This window comes from Herpailurus yagouaroundi, unplaced genomic scaffold (genome assembly GCF_014898765.1).
Source record: "Herpailurus yagouaroundi ecotype Mexico unplaced genomic scaffold, PumYag 566, whole genome shotgun sequence".
NCBI classification, from domain to species: domain Eukaryota; kingdom Metazoa; phylum Chordata; class Mammalia; order Carnivora; family Felidae; genus Herpailurus; species Herpailurus yagouaroundi.
The window spans coordinates 392167-400445 of record NW_024412783.1 but is presented as its reverse complement, the minus strand read 5'-3'; positions in this window follow the sequence as shown (position 1 = coordinate 400445).

The following is an 8279-nucleotide window of genomic DNA, read 5'->3' as shown; positions in this document are numbered from 1 at the left end:
ATCGGTGAGGAAGAAGTAAAACTTTCACTATACGTAGATGGCAGAATACATTGTATAGAAAACCCTAAAGACTCCACCAAAAACTATTAAAACTGATCAGTTAATTTGGTAGTCACAGAGATAAATAAATCAATGTCCAGGAATCTGTTACATGTCTATATATCAATAATTAAGCAGCAGAAATTAGGAAAGAGTAATTAAGAAAAAAATCCATTAGTAATTGTACCACAAATAATAAGATACGTAAGAATAAACCTAACCAAACAGGTGAATGAGCTGTACTCTGATCATTATAAAACATTGATTAAAAGAATTGACAATAACACAAAAGGATGTAAAGACATTCCATGCTTATGGAATGAAAGAATAAATATTGTTAAAATGTGTATACTAACCAAAACAATCTACAGATTTAGTGCAATGCTTATCAAAATACTGATGCCATTTTGCACAGAAATATAACAAAAGACCCCGAATATTCAAAGAAATTTTGAAAAAGCAAAGCAAAGCTAAAGGTATCAAAATTTTACCAGACGTAAAGTTGTATTACAAAGCTGTAATCATCAAGACAGTATGGTATTGACACCAAACAGACACATAGATCAATGGAATAAAACACCCAGAAATAAACCAACAGTAATATGATCAATCTTGGACAAAGCAGGAAGGAATATCCAATGGGAAAAATAATGCCTTTTCAAAAAAGAGTGCTAGGAAAACTGCTCAGCTACATGCAGAAAAATAAAACTGGACAACTCTTTTAAACCATACACAAACATAAACTGAAATGGATTATTCTAAATGTGAAACATGAAACCATAAAAATCCTAGAAAAGAGCACAGACACTAATGTCTCCGACATCCACTGCAGTGACATTTATCTATATATGTCTTTTAAGCATAGAAATAAAAGCTAAAATAAACTGCTGGGACTACATCAGAATAAAAACCACAACAAAACAAAAAAGAAACAAAAAAAGCCACTTCTGCACATTGAAGGATATAATCATTACTAAAAGCAACCTAATGAATTGCTGAAGATATTTGTGAATGGCATATCTGATAAAGGGTTAGTATCCAAAATATGCAAATAATTTGTAAAACTCAACAACCCCAACATGAATAATTCAATTAAAAATGGGTAGAGGACATGAATAGATATTTTCCCAAAGAAGATATACATTTGGTAACAATCACGAAAAGGTGCTCAACATCGGTGATCACTAGGGAAATACAAAACAAAACTACCATGGGATATCATTTCCCATCTGTTAAAATGACTAAAAGCAAGTACACAAGAAACAATGAGTGTTGGTGAGGATGTCAAGGAAAGGGAAATCTTACCTTGTTGGTGGGAATGCAAACTGGTGCAGCCACTTTGGAAAATAGTATGGAGAATCCTCAAAATTTAAAAATAGAATTGCCCTAAAATCCAGTAATTACACTACTGGGAATTTACCACAAAAATACAAAAACCCTAATTCAGTGATATATGCACCCCTATGTTTATAGAAACATTTTCAATTGCCAAATTATAGAAGCAGCCCAAGTGCCCGTTTATAGATGAATGCATGAAGAAGTGCTATCTACCTATTTTTCTTTCTTTCTAATTCTCATATTTATCATTCATATTTATTATGTATATTACATAAAGTAATATATAATATATAGTGAATATGCAATATTTATGTATTTTCAAAATATTTAAATTTGATATATTTATTATATATAATGTATTCATTATGTATAATGTTTTATATTATATATTTAAAATATTATTATATTAGACTGTATATTTACTAAATTGAATATAAATAAAACTTGAAACAGAAAAAATTCATTCTTTTTTATGTCTGAATTTTATGCCTAACATATATATAATTTATATACATAATTTTTATATATTTATATTTATTGTATATAATGTATTTATTATATATTATATTCATTATATACATTGCATATAGGTATAATATGTGTATCTATATATGTATATTCAGGCCAAAAAATAATCAAATCTTTTTCAAGTTTTTATTTATATTAAAGTTAGTTAACATACAGCATAATAATACAACAGTTTCAAGTGTAGAATTTACCAACTCATCACTTATACATAACACCCATTGCTCATATCAAATGACTTCTTTAATACCAATCACACATTTAAACCACACACACACACACCTCTCTTCCAGCAATGCTCAGTTTGTTCTGTATATTTAAGAAGCTCTTTATGATTTGCCTCTTTTCCTTTTATTCCTATGTTCATCTGTTTTGTTTCTTAAATTCCACATATGAGTGAAATCATATGGTATTTGTCTTTCTCTGACTAACTTCTTTCCCTTAATATAATACTTTCTTGCTTCTTTCAGGTTGTTGCAAATGGCAAGATTTCAGTCTTTTTTATGGCTGAATAATATATATATTTATAATATAAATATATTATATTAGTTTGCATTGCTACCAATAGTATAAGAGGATTCCCCTTTATCCACATCATCACCAATATCTGCTGTTAATTTTAGTCATGTTGATAGGTGGGAAGTGATATTTCATTGTAGTTTGAATTTGCATTTCCCTAGTAGATGAGTGATGTTGAACATGTATATTTATGTATTCTGCTAATTTATTAATTGGATTATTTGGGCTTTGGGTGTTGAGTTTTATAAGTTCTTTATATATTTTGGATACTAAGCCATTATCAGATATGTCATTTGTAAATATCTTCTTCCATTCCCAAGGATACCTTCTTCCATTGTTTATTTTTTCCTCCATGGTGCAGAAGCATTTTGTATCATGAATTCCCAATAGTTTATTTTTCCTTTTTTTTTCCCTTGTGACAGGAGACATATCTAGTAAGAAGTTGTGAAGGCCATATCAAAGTTTACTCTATGTATTGTCCTCTTGGATTTTGATTGTTTCCTGTCATACATTTTGGTCTCTCATCTATTTTCAATTTATTTTTGTCTATGGTGTAAAAAAGTAGTCCAGTTTCATTCTTTTCATATTGCTGTACAGTTTTCCCAGCAGCATTTGTTGAAGACACTGTCTTTTTCCCATTGGATATTCTTTCCTGCTTTGTTGAAGATAATTTGACCATAGCATTGTAGGGCCATTTTCTGTTATGTTCCGTTGATCTATGTATCTGTTTTTGTGCCAGTACCATAGTGTCTTGATCACTACTGACTTGTAATATAACATGAAATCTGGAATTGTGATGCCTCAGTTTTGGTTTTCTTTTTCAAGATTGCTATGGCAATCCTCAGTCTTTTGTGGTTCTATACAAACTTTGGTATTGTTTTTTTTCTACTACTGTGAAAAATGATGTTTGTATTTTCATAGGGATTGCATTAAATATGTCCATTTTTGGATAGTATAAACATTTTAACAATATTTGTCCTTCTAATCCATGAGCATGGAATATATTTCCACTTCTTTTTGTCTTCTTCAATTTATTTCATAAGCTTTCTATAGTTTTCAGAGTACAAATCTTTTACCTCTTTAGTTAGATTTAACCTAAGTATCTTACGGTTTTGGGGTCCATTGTAAATCAAATTTCTCTTTCTGCTGCTTCATCATTGGTGTATACAAATGCAACCGATTTCTTTCTTTCTTTTTAAATATTTAATATTATTTATTTTTGAGAGACAGAGACAGAGTGCGAGCGGGGGAGGGGAAGAAAGAAGGAGACACAGAATCCGAAGCAGGCGCCAGGTTCTGAGCTGTCAGCACACAGCCTGATGCGGGGCTCAAACCCACGAACCACGAGATCATGAACTGAACCAAAGTCAGACACTTAACCGACTGAGCCACCCCGGCACCCCTAAGTACAACTGATTTCTATACACTAATTTTGTATTCTGTAACTTTATGTCCTTCATGTATCATTTATAACATTTATTTTGGGGGGGAAAATGTTTCAGGTTTTCTACATAGAGTATAGTAGCATATGCAAATAATGAAAGTTTAACTTCTTCTCTGTTGATTTGGATGACTTTTATTGCTTTGTGTTGCTGTGCTAGGAGTTCTAGTACTACATTAAATAAGAGTGGTGAGAGTGAGAGTGGATAGCTTTTTTTTCCTGATCATGAAGGAAAAGCTCTCAGTTTTTCACCCATTAAGGATTATATTAGCTGTGTGGTTTTCATACATGACCTTTATTATGTTGAGGTATGATCCCTTTATCCTTAATTTGCTAAGTTTTTTTTTTCTTTTTTTTATCAAGAATAGATATTGTACTTTGCCTAATGCTTTTTTCTGCATCTATTGAGGAGAGCATATGCTTCTTATCATTTCTTTTGTTAAGGTCATGTACCACGTTGATCGGCAAGTATTGAACCAACTTGGCAACATAAGGATAAATCTCACTTGGTTGTGATGAAAGATATTGGATTTGATTTGCTAGTATTTTGTTGAGAATTTTTGCATCCATGTTCATCAAGCATGTCAGCCCGTAGTTCTCTTTTTTACTGGAGTTTTTGTCTGTGCAAACCTGCTGTTCAGGTTTGGCTTACAATGCTGGGGTCACCAATTGTGGGTTCAGTTTTCAGCTTTGTCCAGCAAAGCCAAGGATGGCAGAAAGGAGTACTCAAGACCCCACAAGTCAAGAGATCTGAGAGAAAGGCTTAGGTACAGAAGTACCTGCTTGGGATAGTTGCCAACATGTCTAGGTTTCAATGAGAGCATTTCTTTTCTCTTTTTTTTGCCATGGGCCATAAAATGACAAAGGAATAGCTATTATATCTAAAAACTTTACAGCAGTTTTTAATGGGGTTCAGTGTAATGTTAAGAAAGATCAATTAAGTAAATTGTTATGAATAATATGAGACACCTGTCTCTGGTTTCGCAGCCATGGTACAGTTTATTTAGATCTATGGGAACAAATGGAAAATTTTTTAAAAAGAAAACATGAAAAAGGAGAGAAGCTTCCTGCTTTCATTTTAGTGACCTGGAGTTTAGTCTGTACGTGATTATGTCCATTACATGTATCTCCAAGAAGGAACAAATTAAGAAAGAAAGCCTAACACCTACCTCTCCTACAGCATCTCCTACTATTAAGGATGACCAACCTCACCAGCTTTCTCCTATCCCTATTCCTCCCTATCACTTAATTCCAATACCTACATTGGAGGGACATAAGTCATCAGTTATCCAGCAATGTTTACAAGACGGATATGTGGTTGGAGAGTTTCATACATTCCCCATAATTACCACTGCTAGACATCAACCTAGACATGAGTTCCTCTCTTTTACTATATTTAAGGTCACCAATTGCAAGTTCAGCTTATCATGTCATGGTCCCCAGTTGTGGATTCAGCTTTTGGCTTTGTCCAACAAGGCTGAGGGCAGCAGAAAGGATTACTTAAGACTCCACAAGTCAAGAGAGGTGAGAGAAAAGCTAAGGGAAGTCTCCCTGAGCCACTTTCAAGCTCCTGTATTTATTAAGCATACATTATAGGGAAAACATTGTGCAATGCCAATAAGAACATATAGAAAGCTTGCAAAAAACAAGGTGTTCCAGAGTACAAAAGAACACATGTAGGGTGAAGAACAAGATAAGATATTCCATAGATAACATGGTCTAAGGAATTCATAATCACAGGAAGGACTCAACCCTCTACACACATTAACTAGACACCGGTCAGCTGTTTTCAGCAAGGCCAAAAAGCAGTGTAATCTCCTTAACCAGGACAGTTATTTGATTTCTCATAATGCTGGTGTCATAGAATGAGTTTGAGTTTTCTTTCCATTTCTATTTTTGGGGATAGTTTGAGAAGAATAAGTATTAACTCTTCTCTAAATGTTTAGTAGAATTCCCCTGTGAAGCCATTTGGCCTTGGACTTTTGCTTGTTGGGTGACTTTTGATAACTTATTCAATTTATTTGCTGGTTATTGGTCTGATCAAGTTTTCTATTTCTTCCTATTTCAATTTTGGTCATTTATATGTTACTAAGAATTTATTCATTTATTCCAGATCATTCAATTTGATGGCATATAATTTTTCATAATATTGTTTTACAGTTTGTATTTCTGTGGTGTTGGTTATTATCTCTCCTCTCTCATTTGTGGTTTTCTATATTTTAATCCTTTCCAGTTCCTTTTTGATAGGCCTCACTAGGGATTTATCAGTTTTATTAACTTTTTCAAAAACCAGCTCCTGGTTTTTTTATATTTATTTATTTTTGAGAGAGAGATAGAGAGACAGAGACAGAGAGAGAGGGAGAGAGATGGAGAGAATGAGCCAAGGAGGGTCAGAGAGAGACACACACAGAATCTGAAGCAAGCTCCTCTGAGCTGTCAGCACAGAACTTGAAATGGGCCTCAAACCCACAAACCGTGAGATTATCACCTGAGCCAAAGTCGGACACTCAACCAACTAAACCACCCAGGAGCCCCAAACCAGCTCCTGTTTTATTGATCTGTTCTACTGGTTTGTTTGTTTGCATGTTTGTTTTTTTTTTTTTTTTTTAATTTTTTTTCAATGTTTTTATTTATTTTTGGGACAGAGAGAGACAGAGCATGAACGGGGGAGGGGCAGAGAGAGAGGGAGACACAGAATCGGAAACAGGCTCCAGGCTCTGAGCCATCAGCCCAGAGCCTGACGCGGGGCTCGAACTCACGGACCGTGAGATCGTGACCTGGCTGAAGTCGACGCTTAACCGACTGCGCCACCCAGGCGCCCCTGCATGTTTGTTTTTATGTCATTTATTTATGGTCTAATGCTTATTATTTCTTCCTTTTCTGGCTTTAGGTTTCATATATTCTTTTTTTTATATACTTTAGTCATAAGATTAGGTTGCTTTTTGGATTTTTTCTTGCTTCTTCAGGTAGACTTGTATACTTCCCTCTTATGACTGCTTTTGCTTCATCCCAAAAGTTTTGGACTATGGTGTTTTCCTTTTCATTAGTTTCCACAAAAATGTTTTATTTCTACTTTAATTTCCTGATTAGTCGACTCATTGTTTAATAGGATATTATTTAACCTCCATGTATTTGTTGCATTTTCCAAATTTGTTCTTCCGGTTCACCTCAGCTTTCATAGTTTTTTTTTTTAATTTTTTTTTACATTTATTCATATTTTGAGAGACAGAATGTGAGTGGGGGAGGGGCAGAGGGAGAGAGGGAGACAGAATCTGAAGAAGTCTCCAGGCTCTGAACTGACAGCACAGAGCCTGACACGGAGCTTGAACTCACAGACCGTGAGATCATGACCTGAGCCAAACTCGGCCGCTGGACTGAGCTACCCAGGCGTCCCCCAGCTTTCATAGTTTTGTGGTCAGAAAACAGGCTTGGTATGATCTCAGTCTTTTTGTACTGGCTGAGGCCTGATATGTGACCTAGAATGCAACGTATTCTGGAGAATGTTCCATGTGCACTTGAAAATAATGTGTATTCTGTTGTTTTAAGGTGAAATGTTCTTGGTATATACGTTAAGCCCCTCTGGTCCAATGTGTCATTCAAAGCCATTGTTTCCTTGCTGATTCTCTGCTTAGATGATCTCTTCATTGCTGTAAGTGGGTATTAAAATCCCTACTATTATATTATCATCAATAACTCCTTTATGTTTGTTTTTAAATGATATATATATATACATATATACACACACACATATAGCTGTATGCTCTTATGTTGGAGCCATAAATATTTATAAATGTTAGATCTTCTTGTTGTATAGACCCCTTTATTATGATATAAAGGATACGGTGCCCTTCTTTATCTCTTGTTACAGCCACTGGTTTAAATCTAGTTTTTATGATGTAAGTATTGCTACCAAGTCTTATTTTTGATGTCCATTTGCATGAAAAATGTTTCTCTTTCCTTTTCATCCACATACAGCTTTTAGTCTGTATGTCTCTTTAGGAGATATATTCCATGTTCATGGATAGGAAGACAATGTTGTCAAATGGTGGTTTTACCTATTTTGATTTATAGATTTAATGGAATCCCAATAGAAATTATTTATTTCAAGTTATTTCATGGGTATTGACAAAACAATTATAAAGCTTATGTGGAAAGCAAAAGAACTTAGATTAGCCAACACAATATTGAAAAAGAAAAAAAAGTTGGATGATGGATGCTACTTAATTTAAAGAATTTCTACAAAGCTGCAGGAATCATGACAGGTGGTTTGCTGTGAGAATAAATGAAGAAATAAATGGTAAAAAATATAGAGTACAGAAATAGACACACATAAATATAGTTAACTGATCTTTGTTACAGAAACAAAGGCAGCACAATGGAGCAAATAGTGTGTTTGCAACTAATGATGCTTGAACAA